Genomic DNA, 13,720 nt, shown 5'->3' with positions numbered 1-13,720 from the left:
GCTATTCCTTGGGTGCTGATTGCAGCCTGCGATGGAATCTCAGGTAAGCTGCTGAAAATAACGATGTCCCTTTGTTTTGCAGGTGCAGACTTTTCGAGGTTCGAAGATGCTGCAGAACACAATAAGCGTCACCTTGCTGGAATGCAAAGTAACGCGAAGCGTGTACTGGAGTTCGGGTGTAGTTTATATAGCCTGCAGGCATCCCAGGTATCACTGGGCCTGCCACACCCAAAATGCTAGACCGCATGGTTCAGTTTAGGAACTGAGCCATGTGGAGGCATCCATGTTGTTGCGCAATGCCCTTATGGGCCCTGATTACTGCTCTAGCATATGAGCCTGGCGCCAAAGGTGCCAGGACTGACTCCAAGAGAGTCTGGGGGCAAATGTCAAGCCCCTTGAGGGCCTGATGGGGGTAGAAGTAGCCCACCTTGCCTGGCTATCCAGGCTTAGGGCAGGAATCGTGACATAAGCTTGAGTGTGCCACTTTGTCCCGTGCTGAAAACGTGGGGAAGGGAAGCCAATGACTTGAATATCCTGACATATCATTTTGTGTAACATTGTTTCCCACACTATTTCTATTTAGAAGTAAGGATTGGCAATAGGTTTATTAGTATAGGTGCTTTTATTTCAGCAGACTCGACTAGGACTGCGTTATTATTATTTGATGGTCGTAGCTTGCTCCCATCTTTAGATTTATGTTTAGATACCCAATTGAAGTTCAATAAACACCCTTGAACTCTTATCACTTCTGTTAGTCTTACTGTTTGATAAGATGCCTTCCTTACAATATGCAACCTATTTTTTCTGCAACTACCTGATTTGATTGTCAGCCTCAAGCTGTTTATACCTGCTTTGTCAGTCAGCATTGTGCTGCATACGCAACCTATTTCTTCTGCAATTTCTTGATTTTATTGTCGGCCTCGAGCTGTTTATACCTGATTTGCTCGCCAGCCTTATACTGCATATGCAACTAATCTTTCTAGTTGCTAGCTGCCAGATCAGATTATTTGCCTCTAGATATATATAACTGTATTCTCTCATGCTTGTCTGCACGTCTGAAGTGGCCCCCCGCAACATGAGGTGAGGCTTTCACAGTATATGTACACACACCTGTTTTGTCGCTCATGCCTGTCTGCATGTCTGAATTAGCCCCCTGCACCATGAGGTGAGGTTTTGCCAGTCTGTGCACACACACCCATTTTGACTATAACCCACTTGTGTATTCTTGCACGTTATCAACTATGAAGTGTACTGTGCATTTTATGTAACTAGTGTCAATGAATGCAAAAATAAAATAAAAAAAATAAATGTTTTCAGCATTTCATTTTATTGTTGAAATTGCAAACCTAGCTCGAGAGCAGCCAAGTGCTGAGCCTTGTGTGGGTAGCCAGTTCTTGGGCTGTGCATCGGTCTGTGAATCCAGTTGGATTATTCCTTGGTCTGGTGTTGTTGAAAAAGTCATGTTTTGTAAAATTGGAGAACTGCGGGGGTATTCCAAACCGAAACAGGGATTGAGTTTCAATGGGTGTGTGTGTGACAAGAGGATTGTTTGCACGTCCTCTCTTTGCAGACAAATTGTGATTCAAGCTAATCAATTTGCCACGTGAGGAGCATGTGCTACCCGGCATGCAGAGCTTAGACGCCAGTTATGCTGGTGTGCTAATCGTGACTTCCTTTTAGATGACATATGCAGTCTTGAACTGTATCCTGTCCTGGAGAGGAAGCCAATGTAGTTTGTGTAGGGCAAGAGTGAATCAAATTTCTGTGCACTCGTAATAATGCATGCTGCAGCGTGATGAGCCAAATGAGTGGCTTGGAGCCTCGGTAGGAGGGCATTTCCACCATTGATGGCCACATAGGCCGGCAATACAGAACGTAAATCCTTTGGCAGGCTGTGGGTTCTTATTTTGCAATGGGTAGAGATTTGGAACCAGTCTGTTTGGCCTTCTTCGTTATGTGTTTCCGGAAAGAAGGGCTGCTCTCAATGGTGAAGCCGAAGGATTTTGCTGAATCCGAGAGTTGCGGATCAAACCCTTCAAGGCACATATCATTGAGCCATTATTGCGCATGTTTGTGTTTAGTGGGGGGACTGATAAGGATGAATTTGGTCTTGGAGGGGTTAACTTTGAGGTAGGCATTCAACATCCATGACTGGATGATGGGTAGTTAATAGCAGAGATGACTGTTGTCTAGTGGGCATTTTACTCTCTTGTACAATTGAGTACTGTCCACATATTGGTGGATGCCTGGATCCTTGAGGACTATGCCCAGATGCTGTATGCAAATGTTCAGAGGTGTCAGTGAAAGGATGTCTGGACAGCCTGTCTCTGCCCGAGTGGTAGGAGTTAAACCTGGTTCAGAACAGTGCCTGTGAATCCCATCCTATCACAAGAGCACTGCTAGCATTCAGCAGCCAGTAAAAATATGCATCATGAATGTGAGTTTGCAGGCATACCAGGCACTGTAAAGGGATCATGAAGCAAGACACAGATAACAGTTTCAAAGTCAAAATAAAATGGCTTATTAACTCAAATGTAAGTATGGATGAAGGCCTAACTTGCCCTATGCTAAGGTGGGATTTCCCTACCTGAAGAAAACTAAGGAAAGCCTGAGTCAGAAAGTTCAGCTTAAAAGTCTGTCTGTGTGCAAAACCTATACTTGCTCTCACAACTAAAGCTAAACAATGTGTAGGAAAATCAACAATAAAAGAAATGGTGACCAAAACAAAGTTCTGAGCTAGCTTCCTTTTCAGCTCCCCTTACCCAAGTTTAAGAAAGTTTCACCAAAATCTTGACATTACCTTTATCAAGTTCAAAACATTTTTACAAATTCTTGGGGTTCCCTTTCCCAAGTTGCCAACTTATACTTAGTCTTTTAATGTTCAACACAACTCCAGATCAACTAGACACTCCTTCTGGATTACACTAACAGTTCACTTAATTACTCATTCTTGGTTTACTTTCACAATGTCCTTAGCTTTTACAAATGAGAGTCCCTGGTCTAGGCACAGTTGTCCGACTACACGGTCCACCCATCATAGGTCATGCAACAAAGAACCCTAAGCTCTTCAGCCCACACAGGTTCTTCTGTACTTTTCCCTGTTTAAAGATTCACACTAACTCAGCTTCTCTTTGCGGGCCTCTTGGCCTTATGTGCAGGTTCACTCTCACATGACTTCTTATGATTAGTCTCTTGGCTTTGGCACAATGTGTCACATATCCTCTGCCAACCTTTGGTCGTACTGCAATGTATACATGCATAAGGTTAACAGCATGGTGGTTTTATTCCTTCTCCAGCTTTCTGTCATATTCTTTCACCGACTTCCACATGTGTTTTCTAATTTCATATGTTGCTTTCAAATGGGCACTTTTGCATTTATCTTGGACCATAACGTTTTCATTCAGTTCGGTATTCAATAATTGATCATCGCTTTGCCCATAACATTTTCATTCAGTTTGTTATTCAATGTTTGCTTAACATCGCATTCTCAAAGGTTGATTACTTTCTTGGTTTTCAATTGCATTTCAAAAAGTGCTCAATATATCACTCAGGACTATGTCCCATTACTTTCAGATCATTTTGCATTCACAGATTACTTGTTTCAGTTTCTTCGGCATTCTCATATTTGTAACAGTATTAGGTGGGCACTACTATCAGGGTGCTCCCTGGATTGCACTCACCAGTTATGTGCACCCACTCTCTACTGCTTTGCCGGTTCTCTATTCAATCCTCCTGGATTTATGAGCATCACCTCCTTCGCAGCTGCCACAGAGAGCTTCCCTCTCTCTCCCGCTTGTCCACAGTGGCTGTGAGCTTTGGGTGGAGCACAGCTCCTGCTGTACTTATTAGCAACCGCAGCTCAACCAGACAATTAGTCTCCCTAGTGGACCGCACTCAGCCTGGGTGTTTCTCCTTCTCCAGTCTCCCAGGGAGTCTTAAAGGTCCACAGGTATGGGTCGGTATGGTTAATAGCCTCACCTCTATGCAGCCTATTTGTGCGACATGCCTGACAGCCCTAATGGTACTCTTTCATAGTCTTCTTCTTTGTCTCAGTACTAGAGTGGTGAAAATACCTACTGGAGTTCACTATTCCTAGTCACCTCTTCCTTGTTCCAGTACTGTAGTGAGTTGAATAAGGAAAATTGAGGGGAGCTAGTTCACAGTAGCCCATAAAGGCCGGAGGAGGGTTATGTTGGTCTTCAGAAGGGAAAGGGGGATACCATGTCTCACCTGTCATACCCTTAAACCTTCTCTACTTTTCCTTCTTTCTAGTGCTTCTAGATTGGTAATAACTCCAAGCATTTTCTTGGTCAGTGGGACAGGAGTAGTAATACCCCATAATTGCATCTGAGATAGATGGATCCTTCTGAAAGGCAAATGCTGGATACTGCATCTCACCAAGTACATCTCATCCCTAATCCCCAAGGACCCTTCACCAAGGTGATCCTCCATCGCTTATCCACCCCCCAGGTTCAGGATACAAAAGTGATGGCCTTTACCTGGACATATTTGTGGTCATCATCTTCAAATCTTTTGGGGTCATCATCTTCACATCTTTTGGGGTAATCAACTTCACCCCCTTCTTCAGTCCTGGAGGATACCACTGGACTGAAGTCCCTGGAAAGCCCCCTGGACCGAAGAACGGGGTAGAGATGATGACCCCAAAAGATGTGAACATGATGACCCCAAGAGAAGTCACATGAAGTCCCGGAATGGAGAAGTTTAACAAAGAACGGTTTTCGGTGTGATTTTATTTTTTATCAAAGACTATTTCTTATCACAAAGACTATTTTTTTTATCACAAACACTATTTTTATCACAGACTATTATTTACACAGACTATTTTTTATCACAAATTGATTCTTATCAAAAACTGATTTTTTTTACTGGTTTTTACATTTGACTAAAGCCAATGGGCCTCATTATGAGTCACCCGGTATGGAAATAAAGGTGGCGGTAAATCCGCCGCCACCGTTGTTTCCATACCGGGTGATCTCGAGTCCTGCAGGCGGAGGTGTCATTCCCACCAGGTCTGACCTGGCGGGTTTAACACCACCCGCCAGCAGGCGGACGTGGAAACACCGGCACCATCACAAGATGGTGCCGGTGTTTCCACTTCCCCATTCCCATTGAGTCCTATGGGACACAATGGGAATGGGGATTTACCGAATTCTGCCTCCAGAATTCCCGGGTCAACAGGGTTGTAATGCCCCGGTAATTCCGGGAATCACAGAGGCGGAATGGTAATACGAGTCCGGCGGTAACCTGCCGGAATTTCAGGCACGGTTACCGCCAGACTCGTAATGAGGCCAAATGAATTGATGTTTTCTGATAATGATAATGCTGTCCTTTAATGTTTTATGAAAAAAGGAGATACACAGATTAAAAAAATAGATCATCAATTTAAAAAAAAGATAAGCGATAAAGGTGATGGAGATATAAGAGATACAACATTCAAAAAAGATAAAAATTCAACAACAAAAGACATAACAAATAGATCACCAATTAAGGATTATAAAAGATAAAGGTGATCAAGAGATTAATAAATATAAAAAAGACACACAAATATGATTTTTTAATTCTTTCTTAAAGTGTTGTTTCTTTTGCTCAAGAGTCATAATTATTTTGCTCAAGACTAGAAATTTATAAATAATGTTTCTCGTGTATGAATTTTGCCATTTGCATGTTATTTATTTTCAACTAATCAGATGTGTTTATTGGGAGAGGCACATGTGTTTTAGAGTGTATGTGTTTGTTTTTCTTGCAGTGATTTCAGGTTAAAGGAGAGTTCCGGGACTTTTTTTTTATTGTCCCTACGGTTCGGCCATGTGTTTTTAAGCATAACTCGGTAGATCGTAGAAAACTTTCCTATGGACCTTACCCGACTTTTCGTCCATTAACGCACTCGAAATCAGCCGCCATTTTCTGATAATCCTATCACTTGCCGCATCGCCCTGGCTCACCTGCTTTTGCGGCACTAAATCAAATCCCCCGCCCCTGAAACAGACTTTATCAAAACATTCATATTCCCCGCCTCTATCCGTGACGTGACTGTGCTGCGTAGGCAAACGCGCCCAGGCGTCTTCTACGCGACTCCACACAGAACCCGGAAATCAACACAGATCAGCTCACACAACACAGCGCGCCACAATTCGCAATATGAAACTGTACTTTTAAATCAAACCGCAAGATTGTAAATTTGGTAAAGTACATTTATTTGACATCAAATGTTTAGAGAATATTCAGCGATTTTCTTTTTTATTTGCTCACGTTCCAAAAAGTTTGTTTTGAGGCACGCGATGTTCCTTTGCTGTACACAGGGTCTTAGATCATCTCACAATACAGCGCCACAATTCGGAATATGAAACTGTGGTTTAAAAGCAAACTGCAAGATTGTACATTTGGCAAAGTACATTTATTGGACATCAAATGTTTAGAGAATATTCAGTGATTTTCATTTTTATTTGCTCTCAATCCAAAATAGTTCGTCTTGAGGCAAGCGATGTTCGTGTGCAGTAAACAGGGTGTTGGTTTACGATAAAATAAGCTCTTCGGTCGCACTGATAATCGCATGGCTGTTCCAACAACGAGGCACTAGGCCACCACAACGGTCTGTATGTTGCATCTAGCCGTTAGTACCGCGTAAGGGCATACTTGTACTTGGCGATCGTCCCATAAAATGGTCAGGGTGGTAACGTTGTTCACGCGGAGAAGCAACTGGCGGTTAAAAAAGCCGTCCGCCGGTGTCTGGTACTCGTGACACATGCAGTAATGCATGATGTACCTGTTTGAAAAACATAAACAATGAAATTAGTCTCACCATCAGATCTTTATTAAAATTATTCATTTTATATATTCGGTCGGGAAATTATTTCATAGCTAGGACAGTGCAACTGGGTTTTATACGTCAAGGGGGGGCTGTAGGATACTGAGACAGTCCCTCAGTGCAGGGGTTGACAGGGAGTGCAGGTGGAGAGTGGAAGGGCCCAGGACCGAGATCGCAGACAGTGGACCAGTTGTAGCAGGGGAGAGGGAGAGAGAAAGCAGAAGCAAAGGTTTTGAGGTGCTTCCGTAAAAGTAGACGGTTCTCCCCAAGATAGTGCGCGGTACAAAACAATATGCCACATAGAACGAACAAGTACAACTTAACCCGTCTTTAAAGCTACTGTATAGTAATTAAATTGCGGTATAAACTCATCTAAAGAGTTACTTACATTATATTTGCATTTTCCATTGTGTCTGTGCGTAGGGCAGCCCCGAAATACCACTCCTTCTATGCCGACGTTATTTCTTCTAATGAACGAACATGAAATGGCTTTCGTTTCTGAAATTATATTCATTATCGTTTCTTACGTGGTCCCGGCTTGTCAAGGTCAAAATACAATAGAACCTTATACTGAGTCGTGGGCCATTCTGGCACCCGAGAAAAAATCAAAGCAGCTGACCTTCACTTTGAACGAGCACACATTCCTAGTTAGCTACATTCAGTGTAAGGCATTCTCACAGGACTTGAAATTTACACTCCATCTTTGCATTTTGTCGGCGTGCTTTGCAGCCCCACAGAACCATAAATACGGAGACATTCTATATTTTTTGAAAAATGATTTATATTACTGTTTGGTTTAATTTAATGCGCAAATGAACAAGGTTGGATAGATACACATATTCAATGGGCCTGCGACATGAGGAGACTTGAGAGAACAGACAATCAAATTTCAATCATTTAAACCGTGATGTGTATTTCTCAATGAGTTCTTCTTTAGGTGGACATGGAACAGAGGCAATGTTGGGTGGCAATGCAGTTGTCCCCTGCACAGGTTCGTTCACAACTCCATTTATGTGCCTATCTAGGACGTCAACAATAAGTTTCTCAATAAACTCATATTGCATATCCTCAAACACTGGTTTGATCACCCATTGTTTACTTCTTTTAGTGAAGGCCTTATTGTAGCGAAGCATCCCTAAAGTTCCGGTCGTCCTACTTTGTTGACGGCCAACATTATGGTTATGTGCCAAGACCGCTAAAAGAGTCCGATTTATCATGCCCTCCATGCCAAAATGCAATCGTTTTGGCCTGTACTTGAGGCACATATTGTGGAACACCTCCAAATCTCCTGTGTGGCAGAATTCCGTGAGTCCCCTCAAAGCTTTTGTTATAGTTTTATCAAATACAATCTTTTCAATGGCTTTGTGAGTGGGTGATGAAGGAATCAACCACTTCTTCTTCCGTGCCTCCTCTGTGGACAAATGGCCATGTTCACAATTGTGGAAATGTTGGTTCGTGTTCCATCGGTGAACGTTTGTACAGTGTGGCATTACTGACCGCCATTTTTCCAGTAGAATTTCCAACGACCCTCCACATGTTTTTGAGCTCCACCAAAGATGGTTGCTGATTGACTTGGACCACTGTGAAATACCTTGCAATTCTTTTTTTTTACCTGCAGCCGACAATTTTTTATTGATTGATTTTGCAAGATGCCAAACGTCAAATTGGTGATTTATATTTTTGTACTGTTCTCTCATTGTCTTGGCAATTGAAACGTGTCTGTCCATGGCTATCAGGTCGATCACCATTCCCCGCGATTGTAGTTCTTGCAATGATGCTACAAAGCCAACTTTCTCCATGGCCACTGAGGATGTACTTTGTGACACCTGCACGACCACCGAACTCACAATTTTCTTACTTTCCATGTCCTGAAAGTGGTAGGTGCAGTACTTGGCTGAAAATCCTGGGCTGTCGCACTGTCCATCACCGGCTAGCCTGAACCGTTTGCCCGCGAATGTACTATCAATAGACATTTTTTCCATTCTCCAAGCTTCGCTAATGGCTGGAAATAGATAATCGGTTTGGTATTTGTAGAACTGAGTTTTCGCAATGAAATGGATTCCCACAAACTGAAAGAAAGACTCTAATTTTTTAAAACTTGAACCACTAAAAAGTGCAGCCGCTGCACAAAGTAGATTGCCTGCTGGCAGTTGTCCCAGCATAGGTTGTGCAGACCATGTGAAAGGATGATATTTTGTACAGGTGGCATGTATTTTAAGGTTAGTGCCTCGAATTGCATGAGTCACATTAATCAATGGCTCCCCACATACTTCCTCACCTACCAAATGCCCACATTTAATCCGAATAATAATATCAATCAAACAACTATCGAATACAATGAATTTGGCCTCTTTCCTTATACTGTCACTCTGCATCCCAGCTGGTTCGGCCTGTAACGTTGAGGACATGTCACTCACATGAAAGGTAGAATCTCTGATATTGTCTTCCGCTATGTTCAGTGATATTGATGGTGTTTCATTGTCGTCTACTTCATTCTCTTCCATTGCAACATCTGTTCCTTCTCCGGCGATGGCTGAATAAAACAATTTCTTCAACTTTCTCGCGGTCTTAGTTTTTGCGGGTGTGGATTCTGTGAATTGATCTCCGACTGCATCCGAACTACCAGGAGGACATTCCCTATCAATGGCTGGTGGTGGTATAGCTCCGTTGTCAATCACTTCATATTCTTCCCATTGGCACGATGCTTCTCCAGTCTCAAGTCCCTGCCAAAAGGTTTGACAAGCAACATCTCTCGTTAGCTTCACTGTCTGTGTAGATCTAGTTCGTACACCCACTCGCAACTAGAGGACAGATTGGAAAAGGGGTGTTCAGTTTAAACACAACTTACAGTATTGAACTATTAACAGTGAAAAACAACATAATATAGTGACCAGGACACTAACCTTCTTTTGCTTTCTTTTCTTTGAAACTTTCTTGCCTCGAACTTCAACATCAGGACGCTGTTGCTCCGACTCGTGTGTGCATGTCTCCACTTCCTCTTGCGCTGCAACGACTATGTTTTCCTGATAAGCACATCCATCACGCACTGACGCTCCATGGACTCCCTGAAACATAGAACTTTCATTAGTATGTATAATAATATCGAAAACACAAAATGTACTTGGGGACTAATACCCACGTACATCTCAATAGCAAAACACGAATGAACGCTTTGTGTAGAACATTCAAACGACAATTATTCACGCATTGTTGATCTAGTTAGATGGAACTGTCAAGATCCATACCTCGTGCTACTCATAGACTTCCATTGATGATATTATTGAAGATGATGCTTCAGTGACTCCCTGAAACACAGTAATTGCATTAGTATGGTTTTCTATTTTGATAAAAAGAACAGAAAGTTTGTGCAGGCGTGAACGGCTCATCTAAATAGACCTGCACAAATGATCAGTTGTCTAAAATAAATAATGGATATATAAATATGATTCGATTTGCTCGATCGTTGGAAGTGTCACCACCCAGAAATCTGCATCAACTACTAGGGGTGATGTTCTTGTAGAAGAAGCTCTGTCATCTCCCTGAAACATAGTACTTGCGTTAATAAAGAAGGAAGTATAGCGGATGTAATCACGTCATATGATTTCGCTTCATCGAACTGTCAGTATCCATACCTCTAAATGCATAAGAACATCAAGGGACGATGTAACTGCGGTGCACACTTCTGCAAGCTGTTGCGCCGACCCGTAACTGAACGCTCCCCCTTCTTCTTGGACTAATGCTCCATCGACTCCCTGAAACATAGGACTTTCATTAGTAATGAACACAGTATTGAAAAAAGAAAACACATAGGAGGGCGACGACAGAAGGACATATCAATGGCTAAAAACGAAAGAAACATTGTGTGTAACAATCACGCTACAAGAATGCAAGATCTGATGATCTCCATCGATGGAACTGTCCTGAAACGTACCTCGAGCATCTGAGTGACATCAACGGTAGTCGTCAATACGTTGGACTCCTCAGCATCTCCCTGAAAGACAGTACTTGAATTATTTTGGATAACAATAATTATAACTGAAAACAAAAACTAGAGGACGAGTACAAGGGTGTACCATTAGGTAAAATAATTACACGATAAATTAAAACTATTGATTTACATGCCTAAAACAAGTCAGTGGCAGAATAGCCAAGTAAGATTACCCGATAGGCGCTTGAAGTGGCTGATGACTGCAATAACGACACGGATGGAGAATCTTCCGCCTTCATATTGAGTGGATACATAAATGGGGAAATTATTGTTAGCTAATGCTACACACTACCGCAAGGCCGAGAGATAAATACGTAAACTTGACTCACCAGTGGAGGGATGTGGACGAATAGAGTGGGAATAGCGGTTGAGAGCAATTTTCGCCTCGCTCGCGGTGTGTTCTTCTTTATTAGCAATGATGTGGCGTACATGTCAGAGGTAAAGTGCCTGCTGCAGATGCGGTATCGATCACCCCTCTTGTCCGCAAAGACTTCTAGGACTCTACTTTCAAGCTCAGAGGGTGGATATCCGCAATATCGGACCCATTCTCTTATCTGATCTATTGTCTTAGGGAAAACATGCATTATAGTACCTTCAGATTTATTATGGGTCTTCGAAGGGCAACCGCCAATGGAACAGGCAGGCATTGTGGAAAGTTCTGAAAAGTAAAGATCAACAATTCTCTATGAATACCAATGTGTTAAAAAATTAAATGACACATAAAAGGTTCAATGCAAGGTATGTTTTGGTTCTTGGAACTATACACGTTATTCACATGCGGATAAGTATTTGAATAACTTTAAAAAAATAGAAAAATAATTTGACTAAACTCAGAACATGTGACTAGTTCCTTGCATGTACTGTCTTGAACGAAAAGAAATTGGACGCAAAATGAGTATGGTACATGGCCTTACCTTGACGAGCAAACAGTTAGATGCAGGGATCAGAGTAGTTTCTTGTCGTTCACAGGTTGCAAACTGACGAGTTTCCTCGAAGTGGTCACGGAAGTTCACAGAGACGAAGAGCAGATAACCAGCACCTTCACGGGTTGACTAGCAAAGTGCAAAGAAGTTCTCATTAGAAATATGAAGTGGGTTATAAAGAATTCGAAACACGGGTGTGTTTGTGAATGAATGACGTGTATATGTCGTGGCATTATGCGGTTTGCAGGGGGCCGTCCAGCGTGAGGGGGGATGCTTGGCAGGAGACACGGGGTCTGGCGGTAGACATGGGAACAACAACCCATGCTCTTTAGACCACTTTGAAGTGTACATGGTCTTTGGCACCTCTTGGCCTTTATCGCTCCCTGACAGCTCCACTTGGCAGCACAAGTACCCCGGTGCGAACTGCCTTTGATAGGGCGGGGGGTGGATTGGGGCGCTGGTCGTGCAGACAAGACACAGGAAGACTCGTGAATGGAGACACACTTATGTGGATTGCAGGGGGCCGTCCAGCGTGAGGGGGGATGCTTGGCAGGAGACACGGGGTCTGGAGGTAGACATGGGAACAACAACCCATGCTCTATAGACCACTTTGAAGTGTACATGGTCTTTGGCACCTCTTGGCCTTTATCGCTCCCTGACAGCTCCACTTGGCAGCACAAGTACCCCGGTGCGAACTGCCTTTGATAGGGCGGGGGGGGTGTGGATTAGGGCGCTGGTCGTGCAGACAAGACTCGTTTGCCGCAGGGCCTCACCAAGGAGAGGCCATCTAACTACATGTAAGAGGCAGGCTGAAGGATCTAGTACATGGAAGGCAGGGGGGTGAGTTTATAAATACCTCAGCCTCCCAGGAGAATATATGGGTGCAGTTCACCCTGGAGACCCTGGATGCCTAGGCAGTTAGTCAGCAGCAGGCTGGCCTGTGGTGGCAAGGCGGCACGGGCCAGAGGGGGTCATCTCTGTACCCGGTGCCCAAAAGGATGATTTATTATGATCAACCATATTGATTATTTACCTATAACCATGTTTTGTATCAATAAAATCCAACGGCCTTCCTTTTATTGCCAACGCTTGAACAAAGTGGTGTGGTAAGTATTTTTGGGGGAGGAGGCAAGGCCGGGAGGCTTGATGCCAACCCGCAAAATAACATATGTATGTCTGCTGCATATGGGTTCAACGGTTATGTGGATTGAAGGTGGGCGGCCAGCGTGAGGGAGGATGCTGGCCGGAGACATGTGGTGTGACAAGACAAGGCACAGGAAGACTATTCAATGGAGACACACTAGATTCATTTAAAAAATCAAAACAACCATTGTTAAAATATATGTTGGGTTTTATTTTAGATCTTAATTTCAATTGAACATAAATAATAAACATTACACATTGTAAAGTTGCGGTTGCAGCACATCCAGGGAAAATCCGCGGTATTGTCCACTGTCGCTGGGGAAATGTTGTCTAATGGCAAGTACCGCACAGGCAGGTATTACTCTCCGAACGCGGTGTCCGAGCCTCCCGTGAAGCCACCAAGTGAAGCAACGATAGGCCACCAGCCTGTACCACCTGTGAAAATGAAAGATGCAAACTGTATTAAAATGACAACTTTATTATCACTGTCGATTCAGGTAAAAAATGTCATTCTGCTTTGAAAAAAATTCTATCTAGAAAATGCACAACATGGAACCAATTTACATGCATTCGAATGATGAGACGACCATGAAATAGTAGTGGCATCACTGACATCACAACCAGAGTATACTTACTCGTTACTCGGATTACGCGGACGAACAGTGCCGCAAAGTTCGTGCATAAGCACCATCATCATCCTCAACACGGTCCGTGAGAGGCAGGCTTCCCTGAACTCTGGCAGCTCGGTGATGCATTGCGGACTTGGCTCGCCTTCCGAAATGTAGGCCAAGCACCCGGAATTTTCACGGCAGCAGCAGTTCTCCTCCTCAGTTGGCATTA

General features: G+C 43.3%; 1 protein-coding gene across 3 annotated transcripts in view; it reads right to left on the bottom strand.

The window, feature by feature from the left end:
• Nucleotides 1–13,720, bottom strand: part of DLG2 (discs large MAGUK scaffold protein 2) — a 5,493,568-nt gene that overhangs the window by 4,771,638 nt on the left and 708,210 nt on the right. The window lies entirely within an intron of this gene.

The sequence above is a fragment of the Ambystoma mexicanum genome, chromosome 7q, assembly GCF_040938575.1.
Source record: "Ambystoma mexicanum isolate Mex_15411 chromosome 7q, UKY_AmexF1_1, whole genome shotgun sequence".
NCBI lineage: Eukaryota > Metazoa > Chordata > Amphibia > Caudata > Ambystomatidae > Ambystoma > Ambystoma mexicanum.
The sequence above is the reverse complement of the archived record's forward strand: the minus strand, read 5'-3'. Positions and strand labels throughout refer to the sequence as shown.